The sequence below is a fragment of the Notamacropus eugenii genome, chromosome 1 (assembly GCF_028372415.1).
Source record: "Notamacropus eugenii isolate mMacEug1 chromosome 1, mMacEug1.pri_v2, whole genome shotgun sequence".
NCBI classification, from domain to species: domain Eukaryota; kingdom Metazoa; phylum Chordata; class Mammalia; order Diprotodontia; family Macropodidae; genus Notamacropus; species Notamacropus eugenii.
Genome location: NC_092872.1, coordinates 283,683,840 through 283,698,858, shown reverse-complemented (window position 1 = coordinate 283,698,858; position 15,019 = coordinate 283,683,840). Strand labels below are relative to the sequence as shown.

The following is a 15,019-nucleotide window of genomic DNA, read 5'->3' as shown; positions in this document are numbered from 1 at the left end:
TCCCTGGAAGTCAAAAGGTCAACTGGAGTTTGGCCCAGCCAATAGCACACAGGGCTGGAAGAGGATTGGAGGGAAAGAGGTTATACTCCATTTATTTAATAAGTATTGATAAAATGAGTCCTATGAGCCAGGCACACCTCAGTCTTCTCATCTGCAAACTGGGGGCAAAAATAGGGTCATCTCACAGAGTGGTGATAATCCAATGAGATCACATTTGCAAGTTGTAAAGTGCTACAGAGATGTCAGGGAGCAGAAGAAGATGCTAATGAGCAGGAAGTTTGAAGGCTCAGCAGCTGGCATAGAGAAGGTGCATAGTAAACGTTTAAGAAATGAAGCAGGGTTTCCAGAGGGCTGACTTTCTTCTTTCTAACCTGACTTCCACAGGACAGCAACCCTGTTGATATTCTTTAATGACTACATCTTAGAGCCGGATAGGAACTTTGAGATGGCTCAATCATCACTACCAATTTTGCTGGGATTTCTTTACAGAATCCTCCAAAAGGACACAGGGAAACCTGTGCAGGAGGATATAACTAAAGAAGACACCATTTCATTGAGTCTCTTTGTTTTCTACGTAGATGACTAAGTCATACCACAATTCATCTAGAGGAAGGTTCAGTGTAATCATGACCTCACTGAGGTGAGTGCTCCCTCCAGTGCTACAGATCTCCACACACCCACGTGTGCTTGTCTTGGGTATCTCTTGCCCATGCTCTCCCTGAGGGACCCAGACACATTCTTGGTGGCCTTGCTCTAGATCTCTTGATGTTGCCTGGCTCCCTATGGAGCTCACGAGCTGTCTGGAGGTTGGCATGAGCAGCATTTCTTCAACATATTCTTTACTCTGATTCTAAGCTCATTTATTCTTTCAATTCTTTCCACAGAGTGGCTGATACTTACAGAGCTTGAGAAGTGAATAATGATATCCTACAATGTTCAGGCACCAGATGGCTCCTAAATACCCATCGACATTTATGTAATTCCTCAGATCCAAACTAAAAAGACTAGTTTTACTTGTCATTCAGAATAATGCGTGAAGATTTTAGGATTATGGACTGTAGGAGCTGAAAGGGTCCTCAGAGAATGTGACGCCCAGTTCCTTCACTTTACAAAGGAAGAAAGGACTACGTAGTAAACATCAGTCTAACAGTGGCTTGGGTCTTCTATGACTATATTAAATTCACTTCAACAAACACGGTTAAGTGCCTACTACATGTGAGGTCCCGGGTCTGATTCTAGGAAGACAAAGGTACAAAAGGACTTTGTTGCTACCCTCAGTGTGCTCAGACTCTGGTAAACTCACAACAAGGGACCTGAGGGATGAACCATTTGTTCCATCTTCTTATTCCTTCTTTTAAAAAATAATTTGGCAGCATCTCAGATGGAGGCAGTGGCTTTGGTGCAGGAACCAGTAAAATATGTAGTTGCACAAGAGTCAGAGAGAAATGACTAGTGGCCTCTGGCCCTCCCTGGAAGATTTCCATCCAGTAAAGCCCCCGACTCCTTTGGGATGCATCTCAACTTTAGGAAATTGATCCTGACCTTGAGGTGAAAATCAGCTTCCTTGAAGTCTTTACCATTACCCTTGGTACTGGCCCCCATAGCAAAGAACACATATAGTCTCTTTTGGCCATTATTACATGCCTTCAGTTCCAGGATAAAGACCACTTTTCCTCACAAAAGCCTGTCTTTATCTGTACTCCCCCCAAAAATTCTGAACAAATTTTTTTCTCTTTTCAATTTTATGACATTTACTGTGGTAATTGATGGACAGATAGGCATTTAACAGCAGTTAGAAGTGGCCAGCTACTGCTATAGTGCACAGAGTGCTGGGTGTGGAGCCAGGAAATCCTGAATTCAAACTTGGCCTCAGACACTTACTAGCTGTGTGACCCTGGGCAAGTCATTTAACTTCTGTTTGCTTCAGTGTTCTCAACTGTAAAATGATGATGAGTATAGTGTCTACCTCACAGGGTTTTTTGTGAGGATCAAATGAGTTAATCTTTGTAAAGTGCTTAGAATAATGGTTGGCATACAGTAGGTACTACATAAATGCTTATGATGATTATTTTTCAGTATTATTCCCATAAGACCATAGGTCTAAGAAGACTCAGTGACTCCAAAAGATAACACTGGGTCAGATTATAAATTTGTTCATAAAATCTGAAGAGAAGGATGTTAGGATACATTTGAGTTATGCGATTCTGCTGTCTTATTGTTGTTCCATTAATTGTTCTGCTGGCTCTCCTCACTTCATCTGGCATCAGGTCTTTCAAGGGTTCATTTAAATACTCCTTGTAAGCATCACCTCTCAGGCACAGTAACATTCTATTACATTCCTAAACCATGACTTGTTCAGCTCTTCCCCAACTGTTGACCATCCTTCCCAACAGAATGGTGAGAAATATTTCCTTCCTTTGACCTCTTTGGGGTATATACCTAGTAGTGATATTGCCAGATCAGTTTAGTGGCTTCCAGAATGGCTGGATGAGTTCATAGCTACCAAGAGTGCATTAGCGAGCCTTTTATGTGCTCACTTACAATACAGAATCTCCTATCCATACATCAAAACCATTCCAAGTTCCTTAAATAACATGGAAACAACCCTTTTCATGATCCTCTGAGAATACACAGTAGGTGATGCTTAAAAAAGAGAAGATTCAACAATAATGATAGTAATAATAATATGATATTATTATTATTATTAGAGGTGTTGTTGTTATTCAGCACAGAGTCCAAGAGTAAAAGGAATTTTCTACGAATAAGAAGGTAACCTTGAGCTATGGTGTCAATCCCAGAGCATTCCAGAGACCCTAGATGAGATCTCTAATGACTCAAAGGAGTCTGGCATACTGTACACACAGGATAGACTAAATGGATGAAGAAAACCCATTATCTGGATTTCAATATGTACTTGGATGGTCACCCTATAGAGTTTGTCTAACAGTATGTAGAATTAGGACAGAAAGTACATACAGATGGATGAATTGAGCCCAAAGCTGAAAAGGAAAAGAGTGGGATTTTAGGAAAGTAAGTATAAAGGTGCTTTCCTAATAACAAACTTGCGATGAAAGTAAATGCTCATCTTTTCAATACTAACGTTCTATTGACGATGTTCTTTGGTAATGGGACACAGGACACATTTGTCCCAGAGGAGCACAATGGAGAGGCCCATGCTGGATGTGAGCAGGCTGCAACACACAAGGAATGAAGAACTCCAAAGATCAGGAAGGACCATGAAGGAACTGTGTGATGGGGAGGAAACATAGGCTGCTCACGTGGCAAGAACAAGGGGGACAGGTGGACACCCAAGGTGCTCCTCACAATGTCAGGGGAAATGGTGGGAGGCACCAGCAAACTGGGTGGAATGCAGTGGCAGCCTTGTGTTTTTGAGGGTCCAGGTGAGGGAGCACAGTACGGGCAGGCTAGGGTGGGGGGGCTGTGATGTGCAGGGCAGGAGAGAGCTCCCTACCTAGTGGAATCACAAGCTCATTTGTGTATACTCAATCACAGCCATCAATTAAGTACACCTGAGATGATTTTTTCCCTGGGTGAAGCCACTTGAATTTTACTGAGTTTCGTTCACAAATCTACTTCCCATTACTTTTTTTTGAGTTCCCCACAGAGTCCTCATCCAAGTGACATGTGAGGAAAAAAAAAAACAACCCTCCAAAAAAAATCTCCTGAGGGTTTTGTCTTCTTACCAATGTATTGATTTCATATTTACCTGTGTTGAGGATTTATCTCCTTTCTAGAGTGTAAGCTCCCTAAAGGCAGAGATTGCATCTTATCTTTAACACTGTGTGCACATAGTAGAGGCACAGGGGCTTAATAAATGTTAACTGTATTCTATTAAGTGTCAGTGGCTATATTACAAAGCCTTGAGGAGTAATTTGCCTGCTCTTGAACATGGCCTGATGTCATGACAAGAGAAATAGACTTGGGGTGAAAAGACAAGATTTCGAATCGTTGTGCCTCTTAACATTGTGTGACCCTAGCTAAGGTCCCTCCCATAGCTGAGGATTGGTTTCCTATTCTATAAAGTAAGTCTTGAACTACTTGAACTCTCCAGTAGACTGTTAAATTATTTCATTAGAAGGTTCACAAAAGTATTTTACATAACATCCACACTCTACCCCATTCACTCTTTAAAGATGCATATTGTTACCTTAATAACTTTTGTGGAAATTAAGACTATACAATGACTTTTTAAAAGTCAACAACTTACTTGTTGACTTTAAAAATTATGTAATTAATATCTTTTGTTTCACATGACCTATAATTCTAGGAGAAGGAAATGGCAAACCACTCCAATATCTTTGCCAAGAAAACCCCAAAAGGAGTCATGAAAATTTGAACATGACTTAAAAATGACTAGTCAACACAGTTCTATATGTATATCACCCTACTTCCCAGAGAACTCTCCCTGTTAAGAAAGCATTTAAAAAAATAAAAAAGAACAAGAATCAATTTGGCAAAAGTAAGCAACAGAGTCCAGTATTATGCAGAGCGCTCTCCTCATCAGCAAAGGAATACTAAGCGTCTTCTCATGTCCTTTCCTCAGAGACAAGCTTGGACCTGAGCATTTTGCTGCATTTAGCTTAACTGTACTACTGTTCTTTTAATTTACACTTCTGTAGTAAATATATATACACACACATACACATACTTTTATGTAATACATGTGAAATGATTCTTTAAATATAGTTCCCTATGATAAATACATACAGATATGTGTCTACAATAACAATAACATATAATAACATACACAAACACATAACACATGCACATAAAAAATATGTATATGGAATCTTCCTGCTCCCACATACTTTATTCTGCATCAGTTCACATAATGCTTTTCCAATTCTATCACACTACTACTACTACTACTACTACTACTACTGCTACTACTACTATTACTACTACTGCTACTACTACTATTACTACTACTGCTACTACTACTATTACTACTACTACACTACTACTACTATTACTACTAGTGGCAATTTACATGGCACCTAAAGATTTGCAAATGTATGTGTATGTATGTATGTATATATGTTCATATCTCCAACTACACACACACACACACACACACACACACACACACACACTCTAACAATTCTTAGCCTTTTCTCTGCTGATGCTATTCCCCATAACAACAATCGAACAAGTCAGCTCCCAAAGCCTACTGAACTGCCACAATTTAATCATCACAAAGGAGGCTTCCAGCTTGCTATAGTGCTGACTAGCTCACTGCCTTTCCTCTGCTCTGCTCAGGTTCATGAAGAAAATCTCTTGAGAAGACTTTGCAGGTTTGTCTTTTCTCATCATCCACCACCCATTCTCCAGTACCTGGATTACTCATCAGTCTAGGCTAGGTCTAACATCTCCAAACACAATCTATGATAATTCTGAATTCACAGTCTTTGTTTCCCACAGGGTCCTCCTTTTGGGGCTATATAAACATGCTCAGATTCTTTCTTTAAAAGTAGCAAACCAAAGCCTGTCTCTGGACTCAGCTCACATCTTCAACTTTGATTCATTCTCTCCCGCCTGCCCGTCATCCTCCAGTGCGTTCAAGGGGGAGGCTACACTTGCTGACTCTGCTTCATCATTAAGTCACTTTTCAGCTGTTTGACATCTTGCTTCCACTCCCACCCCTCTGCTGAGACAGCAGTACAAGGGTCACTGAGGAGGTCCTCAGCATGAAATCTAAAGGCCGGCCCTCATCCTCTTGCACATCTATCATCCCACTGCTATAAAGATGCTGCACTTTCCTGGTTCTCCACTGATACCTCCGTCTACCTTGCTGGTTTCTCTTCACTCACCTTCCCTTGTGCTCCTAAGGGTCTGGCCTCCATACTGTTCTCTCCACATTCTTGCCTTGGGGTTCCATTCCTCCTTGAACCTTAGTTAGCATGTCAGAGCAGACAGACAGTGGTCTTGGAATCAGAGGAGCCTGGGGTCAAACAGCATTTACCGGAGCCCTAAGGCCTAGATTCTAACTGACATCTTTTGACCCCAAATCCAGCTCTCCTTCCACTGTACATCACGGCCTCCTGGCAAATAAATATACTGGAATTTCAACAGGTAGTAAAAAAACAAGGAAAGATTCTATTGGAGAGGAAATAGAAGTCAATTCTCCAGTGCTAAACAGCCAGTCCAGGCTTCTCAGAAGGTAGCTGTGAATGGGAAAGAAGAGGCAACAGAAGAATGTGGAGTAAATAGTCATCTGTTATCGTTTAGTGAGATTCACAGAGCACTGGGGATCATCCTCACTGCCCTAAGGGTGAAGAAGCTCCATCAAAATTTGCCAGCTGTAGAGAACCTAATGACTTTTTTGTGTCAAAATATAAGAAGCTCCTTATGAAAATGCTTTTTGAAAGTTGATCTGCAATCGGCAAATTAGAGGAGGAGGAGGATGGCGGGAATAGTCCTACCAGGCACCAATTTATTTTCATGGTTATGTGCACATATCAATCATGGGCCGACTGTGGGAGCCATGCGGAGGCGGTTGGGCTGGAGATCTAGAAGCCCATCTCAGAAGAAGAGAAACATTAACATTAAACAGCATGGGGCCTAAAAGAGTCTTTGGGTTTTTTCTTTTAAGTACACAATTGAAAAGAAGCCCAATTATGTTTAAGCATCTTCATGGGACTGTCAGAATGGCTTGGCACTTCCATTAGTGCCAACAATGGATTAGAGAAGAGTTGTTTTAAAAAAATTAGACATAGTAATAGAATTCTACCAATCGAGTCTTCCTCTAATGTCCTAGGATGGCATCAAAGTGGCACTGGCATCTCTGAGGTTATTGGCGGGAAATGCAGATCCAGGCAGGTCCTCCTGAGATGGCAAGGAATTAATAAGTTTTTAGTCACTCAGTGATTCCCTACCATGCTGGAGAGGTGGCAATCTGTTTTGGTGGAGGGAGGAACTGTCTGCTGATGTCTGGAAGTACCCGGGTGTGAATGGTTCCCTTCTCCCTCCTCTCTGCAAATGCTTCACAATTTAGTCAGTGGATCTCTTATTTTGTTCACCAGTGCAAAAATTGCGTTTAGCTTATTTTTTCAACTGGATATTCTGATTTTGGATGCCAACAGATGTGTCTCATTCTTTTATTTCACTACCGTGCTCCTGAGCACAGTTATTTTCTACATTGGAGACTTGAGAAATATTTTTGATCAACTAATTATGTTAGGGAAACAAATTTACATTTTACCTGAGTATTACCAAATTTCAATACTTAAAAAAAGGTTGATTACGGGATCATATAGTTAGAGCTGGAAGGGGCCTTAAAAGTTTCACATCCAACTCACAATTTTACAGATGAGGAAACTGGGGCAGAGATTAAGTGACTTGCCCACAGTCATACAGCTACTAAGTGAATGAGGCATGATTTGAACTGAGGTCTTCCTTATTACATGTCTAGCATTCTATTTATTTTATCCCCTGTGTATTTTGTTTTTACAATCCCTTCATTTTCAAAAATATTCTAGCCTCCCTGCCTCCATAGATGGCCATGTCTTGTAAGAGAGAGAGACAGAGATGGACACACAAAGACAAACACAGACAGACATACACAGAGACAGAAGAGAGAGACAGAGAGGGGAAATGAGTTGTTCAGAAAAGCTAAGACATGAATTGGCATTACTGTACACAGGGCTCTCTACCTCTGGCCCCTGACCTATGGAAAGGAATAGAAGCATTTTCTCCTCTCTTCAGTATCATTGTACAACACTGCATTGAATTTTCATCACTGTTCTTTCCATTTGCATTGCTGTAGCATCTCCAATATTCTATTACCATTTTGAGAGCAAGGACTGTATCTGTGTTATCTGTTGGCCACTCAGTTTGATACTTCTCTTACTTCAGAATTCTGACTTCTCATATGGACTAAGCCCAGGCTCCTTTCCCAACAAATCCCTCTTGGTTTTTCCCTAATCTGACTTTGATTCTTTTCTACGCTCAGGGGGCCCTTTTAAGGCAAGCCTCTCTTCCATGACCTCATTCTGAAATCCTGCTTCTGCATAGCAATGCTGCTGTTGATTCTATCAATAAATCTATTGTCACCCAGGTGCTGCTTGAAGACTTCTAATGAAAGGGAACCCATTGCCTTCAAAGGCAGCTCAAGTATGGCTCAGTCAGAAGAAAACTGGAGCTGGAGGACTGAACTAGGGTCACAGGACCTGAGTTCAAATCCCATGGTGCTTCCTAGTATTTCTGTACACTTGGGATTTATTGACTTTCCCTGGGTCTCACGGGGCCAGCCCTGAGGACCTCTGAGTCCCTTTCTGATATAGACCTAGGATATCTCTGGGAAACTAAATAGAGATAAAAACATTAACTTCAGAAACACAATATGGTGGTGGGATGAGCAGGTGGCAACTCAACTGTGGGTGATCCAGGGATTTTAGTAGAAGTTCAATATATGTCACCAGTGTGATATAGCAGTAAAGGAAATTAAGGTGAATGGGGTCTGCATTGGCACCTGGACTTCAGGAGCAAATGCCTATTTCCCTCTCCTCTGTTCTGGCCAGGTTCACATGATATTTAGAGGCCATATTCTAGGAAGGATATTGATGAGCTTGGGAAGATCCAGAAAAGGTGAAGCAGACTGGCTGAGGGACTAGAAAATATATAGAATGAACGCTGACCCAAAAATAGGGGCAATTTAGCTTGGACAAAAGAAGACCTGGAATTGTGGGGAATGAATGGTGGAGAACAGATCTGATTTTAATTATCTGAAGGAATAATTCATGTGGAAGAAGGATCAGATTTATTCTCCTTGATCACACATGGTAGAATTCAGATTGCTTATAGAAGTTCCAAAGAGATAAAATGAGACTTTAATATAAGAAAAATAATTCTTACCAACAATTGCTATTCCAAAGGAGCGCTATGCAGTTCACTCTCACAACAGGCCTTCTCTTTAACGCTGGAAGACCATTTGTTTTTGTAGAAGGCTTTCTTGTCCAGAAATGGATGGATCTAGATGGCCTCAAAGGGCAGCTAGATGGCTCAGTGGATAGAGTGCTAGGCCTGGAGTCAGGAAGACCCAAGTTCAAATCCAGCCTCAGACAGTTACCAGCTATGTAACCCTCAACAAGTCACTTAACCTCTGTTACCTTAATCCACTAGAGAAGGAAGTGGCAAACCACTCCAGTAACTTTGCCAAGAAAACTCCATGGACAGTACTGGTGGGCTATGAGGTCATGAAGAGACATACACAACAGAATGATCAAACAACAAGAAGGGGGCCTCTAACGTTGTTTTGTACTCTAAACATCTATAAATCTATGAAATAGACTCCAAAAGGGTGGAACAGCCTTGAACCATGTCTGTCTCCAGAATTTACCCACTGAGGTGGGAATTAAGACAGTCCTTTGTTCCTTAGAGCATAGGAGATAGCTAGCAAATAGACACAGCCTGCCTCTCATAATACATCTTTACTGTATACCCTCTTTCAGGAGAGTGGGGTACTGATTCAGAAGGCATCTTGTCTCATTCTGAAGAAACAGAACAAGCCAATATTTATGGTTCAGGGACCTTGAGAATGCCTTGGTCTATTCAGTAACTCACATTCATCTATCTTGGTTCAGAAGTACTTCAAATCTGTAATCAATGGCATTAGTAGACAGTATCACTGGGATGCTCTGGATGAGCATTTGAGCACTATTTTGTGGTTGAATTTCTGGTGATAAGGCTCTCAGACTGAGGTAGCGAGATACACTGTTGGTGAGTATACTCAAAGCCTCCCCAGTCTGGGAGGATCTGTGGGAGCTTACCACTTTCAGTCATAACTGTCTAGAACCTAAAGTTGTATTTCATCCATCTGACAGTTCTGGTTTTTGTTTATACCACTAAAAACAAAGCTCTCCACAACATATCTTGTGCCGTGTTTGCTATATTTTTTTAGGCTGGGTTCTTATGGAATGGTGATCACCTACTATCTTGATGACAAGTGTCTCCTTCCCCATACTCAAATCCTAAAAAGATGCTATGATGCTATTGCCAGTGACAAACTTGCTAGCTAAAGTTCTTAATTGAAACAATAATCTGTAGCACTGCCAGTAAGAAATATAGACTGCATACAGTGTTCTCCATTCTCTGTATGAGTTTTCTCAATGTAATGAGCTAATGTAATAAACTAAGTCCTCTTCCTGTGTGAATCATGTCAGTATGCCTAATCAACAGTATAGGGAGGTGATGATCACAAATCCAAAATGAAGCAAAATAAATAATAGTCATTAAAAGCAACTCATGGTGGAAAAAACCACACTGAATCCATCCTATGGAAACGTTAGCCACTATGAATAGGGAAGATGGGATAGCTGCAGCCGCTGGTGCTGCTGATCTGTTTCTCTCTGTTTCAAGCGAAGGTTCAGCGCTGAATGGGTTATCTTGAAAGGTCTGTTGCAGAAAAACAAAGGCCAAAAGACTAGGCACTTTTAAAAATGAATGTGACAACAACAAACTGTGGGCAGAAGCTTTTTTTAAGGAAGCATTGAGCACTTTAGGTGAAGGTTACATAGGACTCTCTTGGTTGGCCATCCGTTTTTTCATTTTTTAAAAGTGTTTTATTATTTTTTCACCTGTGCATTCTTAGAGGAATGTTCCTGATTTGAATGGAAGGCGTCCAGCCCAAAGACCATGCCTTGCCCATGAAATAAGAGAATTACTCAGAGCTGAGAAGCAGGAAAGAGTCATAAGTTTTGATGTCTGTGCCATACATTAGCTTATGGCTGGTTGGAGGGGGCCAAGCCTCCATGGACCATCTGTCATTTCTCTTATCCCTGCTTGTCACACATGCTGCGGTTGGTGTCAGTATTATTTGTGAATGCTGTGCTTTTGTAATGGAAGAATTATAAATTATTGACCACGGAGGAAGAATAACATGGAGCGGGTATGGTGGTGCACAATCTGTAGCTTATTTGGGGTGGGGGGAGGCACAATAATGTGCTGAGCACAACATGGTGTCCCAAACCTGGGTGGCCACTCATATTCTGGCTCCCTTATGGAAAGTGGAGAAGGCTTTGTCTATTAGTCTCCAGCACACCAAAATGAGACTAGCTAAATCCAGAATCAAGATAAATTATGCCTCTGCTTACTTGTCTATTCCTAAAGCCATAAGTGGGCTTTTAACGCATTTCTGATAGGCTAATAGCCCCTACGGATACTTGGTTGCCCTTCTCTGGGCAATATCTAAAGAACAGATAAGGACCAGCAAAAATAGTGAAAAGACAAATCTATCTGCTAATATTATTAGGATTATCTTTGAAAACACCAGAGAATTAAAAAAAAAATGGGACAATCAGTAGCTTTAAGCAAAGGAACATGATGGTAAACTTAACAAAATCACTAGTATTTCTCTATTAGACCAACAGGAAATTAGGTGGCTTAGTGGACAGAGCACTGGGTCTGGAGTCAAGAAGACCTGAGTTCAAATGTGACCTTAGACACTTATTAACTATGTGACCCTGGGCAAGTCACTTGACCCTATTTGCCTCAGTTTTCTCATCTGTAAAATGAGTTGGAGAAGGAAATGGCAAACCACTCCAGCATCTCTGCCAAGAAAATCCCAAATGGGGACACAAAGAATCAGACATGACTGAAAAAGATTGAATATAAGACTAAAAAAAGGCAAGAGGAAAAAATAGAAAAAAGAAATTTAATATGACACTACATACAATAATTAACTCAAATATATTTGCAAACAGAACTTATAAATTATAAATTAAAATTAGAAATTAATTACAGTCATTTTAGGGTAGCAACACCCTACCCTTGTGATAGGCTAACTCCTCATACCAATACATATCCTCACATCTTTGGGCCTACAAACTCTCCCCAGCAGTCTCTCCTTCTAGCTGAGAAAATCTATACTTCACATCATCCCCTATGCTGATAAAGATGAATATTGTACTCTCTCAGTACAGTGTTGGTTCTAAGAGGGCAGGAACAATCCTTATTCTTGTATTTGTATCTTTATGACTTGATAGAATGAAGGTATTCAATCAATGTCTGTTGATTTGTTCATTCATTCAAAAGAATTCAGAATTATATGAAAGTTACTAAGTTGTCCATACTCTAGTAATTCTACTAATGTTTTCATAGGCCAAGGGCATCAACAACATAAAAAGGTCCCATATGCATCAAGAGTCTTTAAGTACTCCAGTTTGAAATAGCTGGCCTTCAGGAAGAAAGTATGTCCCAGTTGACTGGGGACATAAAATGTCAATTATATTTTATGTCACCTCACATCCTGAAAATTGGCACAAAAAATGATTTAAAAATGGAAAAATGTCCACGTGGGAAGGACTTCTGACTTCCTGGGGAAAAACTCGGCCAATTATAGTTGAGAGATGCAATGAAATATGCCCACAATGGCCAGGAAGGAGAGACAGGAGAACTTCAAAGAAACATGGGAACATCCACATGGTCTGATCCAGGGCAAAGAAAGAAACAAAAGAGGAATAGACAAAATGAGCCAAATGTAAATGAATATAATGTCAACAGGCATTGATTCTGAGACACACATGACCTAGGATTTCATCAGTGTAGGGGAGGTGCGTGGGCACTCCCTCCATCCAACAGAAATAAAGTTTATTTTGTCTCTAGCTATTTGCATTCTTCTCGAAAAATTTCCCATTCTTTTTACACAGTCAAAGTTTGGTGTCTGTACTTGAAGGTTAAAGCGTCTTTAAAAATGAAGCTATAAAATCTATATGACTTGATTGGATTCAAAAGTTCCCATACAAGGTTTCATTTTAGGAAAAAAAAATAATATTCTAAAACTTTTTCTTTTCAACAACCTTGTAGGCTCCACCTTTTATTCCTAATCTAAATGCAGACTCTGATGGGGGGTAGAAAAGAAATGTCACTGTGTCAGCCTGCAGTGCTCTAATCAAAATATAGTGTATGTACACACGCACCTACACCCAGAGGCTCAGGCAAAAATAAGTTTATAATGAGGTCACTGGAAGTTAATATTGAAATTATTGGAATTTATCATGTAGGCCCAGGAAGACTGTCGGCAGAATCTGAAAATAACTCTCCTCAGCTCTGTCAAAATTTGTGAAATAAACCACTAACATATTGTAACTGAGCACAGCGAGACTTCATGCCTACTGTGCCAATGTCATGATAAAAACGGAGGCTTTGGGAGAACAAAACCCAGCCATGTTTAGACCTGCTTCTGCTGGTTTGTTTGTTTGCTTTGGGTTCTTTAGTTCAAAGGGTGATCTCTGTATATTGTCCATAGTTAAGATCCCAAAGGTTGCTGGTTTCCTAGGACTGAGAGCCAAAAGGAATCTGACGAGTCTGGCCTCTGCTTCTTCTTGCCTGATGTGCTCTTGTCCTTTCAAATCTTTTTCTTTGGCCAAGATGCTCAGTTGAGCCTTGGAAATTATCTTGCAATAGAAGCAGGTAACATAGCTCCGAACCCACAACCCATAGAACTACAAAGAAGTAACTCACGGTGAATTCTGCACCCAGAGGCCACAGAACATTGGAGCGAGGGAGATTTCTGTTCCGGAGAGACCTGCAAACCTCTCGTAAAAGGTCCTTCGTGCTGCGGACTGGGCGCCGGGACTGGGAGCTGAGTACAGCCCTGCCGTGGCCGCGGCACCGAGAGGAACAGATCCGAGCGGGCTTCAGGGACGGGATCTCCAGCGGCCGCACAAGTACCTCCACCCACAGGTGACGGGGGTCAGTGAGAGAGTCCCTTTGGCGGGTCGAGGGGGGAGTGGGGTGCCCCCATGGCTCGGGCCCCCTCGGGAGACAGAAGCTGAGGGGCAGCGGCAGAACAGGGCTCTCCAAGCAGGCAGGAGCCTGGATCCATTGTTGAAGGTCTGTGCATAAACTCCCTGAGGGAACTGAGCCTGAGAGGCAGCCCTGCCCTCACCTGAGCATCTGAATTTAATCTCACACTGAATAGCAGCCCTGCCCCCACCCAAAGCCCTGAGGCTGGAAGCAGCATTTGAATCTCAGACCCCAAACACTGGCTGGGAGGATCAGGAGGTGAGGTGGGTGTGAGGAAAATATTCAGAGGTCAAGTCACTGGCTGGGAAAATGCCCAGAAAAGGGAAAAGAAATAAGACTATAGAAGGTTACTTTCTTGGTGAACAGGCATTTCCTCCCTTCCTTTCTGATGAGGAAGAACAATGCTTACCATCAGGCAAAGACACAGAAATCAAGGCTTCTGTGTCCCAGCCCACTCAATGGGCTCAGGCCATGGAAGAGCTCAAAAAGAATTTTGAAAATCAAGTTAGAGAGGTGGAGGAAAAGCTGGGAAGAGAAATGAGAGACATGCAGTCAAAGCATGAACAGCAAATCAGCTCCCTGCTAAAGGAGACCCAAAAAAATGTTGAAGAAAATAACACCTTGAAAACTAGCCTAACTCAATTGGCAAAAGAGGTTCAAAAAGCCAATGAGGAGAAGAATGCTTTCAAAAGCAGAATTAGCCAAATGGAAAAGGAGATTCAAAAGCTCACTGAAGAAAATAGTTCTTTCAAAATTAGAATGGCACAGATGGAGGCTAAGGACTTTATGAGAAAGCAAGAAATCACAGAACAAAGCCAGAGGAATGGAAAAATGGAAGATAATGTGAAATATCTCATTGGAAAAACAACTGACCTTGAAAATAGATCCAGGAGAGACAATTTAAAAATTATGGGACTACCTGAAAGCCATGATCAAAAGAAGAGCCTAGACATCATCTTTCATGAAATTATCAATGAAAACTGACCTGAGATTCTAGAACCAGAGGGCAAAATAAATATTCAAGGAATCCACAGAACACCGCAGGAAAGAGATCCAAAAAGAGAAACTCCTAGGAACATTGTGGCCAAATTCCAGAACTCCCAGGTGAAAGAGAAAATATTGCAAGCAGCTAGAAAGAAACAATTCAAGTATTGTGGAAATACAATCAGGATAACACAAGATCTAGCAGCTTCTACATTAAGGGATCGAAGGGCGTGGAATAGGATATTCCAGAAGTCAAAGGAACTAGGACTAA

The 15,019-nt window shown here is 41.3% G+C and overlaps 1 protein-coding gene and 1 long non-coding RNA gene across 3 annotated transcripts in view; one reads left to right on the top strand and one right to left on the bottom strand.

Moving 5' to 3' along the window:
* The window catches only part of LOC140517625 (uncharacterized), a 36,514-nt gene extending 35,193 nt beyond the window's left edge, over positions 1–1,321 (top strand). The window contains exon 3 of the long non-coding RNA XR_011971654.1: positions 885–1,321. This is a non-coding gene — a long non-coding RNA (uncharacterized lncRNA). The remainder of the gene's footprint in view (positions 1–884) is intronic.
* Positions 1–15,019, bottom strand: part of DOCK1 (dedicator of cytokinesis 1) — a 582,086-nt gene that overhangs the window by 142,029 nt on the left and 425,038 nt on the right. The window lies entirely within an intron of this gene.